Here is a 353-nt window from a genome sequence, read left to right as displayed (position 1 = left end):
TTTAGAGGTTATACCAGAATAGGGTTGCATGGTTTAATTATCTAAAAACACCATGGCATGTTGTACTGAGCTTTGCGGCAGCTCCTCTTTTCACCCTTTGTGTTGAGCTCTCTGTTTTAGCTCCAGAGTGAGGCGTCACTCTGCACTGATAATAGCTATAGAAATGTCTATAGCTATCCAAATGATGTATATTGGCGTTTTATAAACAATGTCTTAACCAATAACAAATACTTATTATAACATATAAAATGTTATGATGTGAGCAACAATATACTATTAAAATATCATCATTTAGGGCGCTTGGTAGAGCGGATTTTACACCTTGAAGCAGTGGCCCTTTGCTGCATTTCATC

At 36.8% G+C, this 353-nt stretch overlaps 1 protein-coding gene across 1 annotated transcript in view; it reads left to right on the top strand.

Moving 5' to 3' along the window:
* The window catches only part of kcnh3 (potassium voltage-gated channel, subfamily H (eag-related), member 3), a 174,125-nt gene that overhangs the window by 131,593 nt on the left and 42,179 nt on the right, over positions 1 to 353 (top strand).

Source organism: Etheostoma spectabile, chromosome 5, assembly GCF_008692095.1.
Source record: "Etheostoma spectabile isolate EspeVRDwgs_2016 chromosome 5, UIUC_Espe_1.0, whole genome shotgun sequence".
NCBI lineage: Eukaryota > Metazoa > Chordata > Actinopteri > Perciformes > Percidae > Etheostoma > Etheostoma spectabile.
Note: the sequence above shows the minus strand (reverse complement) of the source record. Positions and strands in the feature narration are given on the sequence as shown.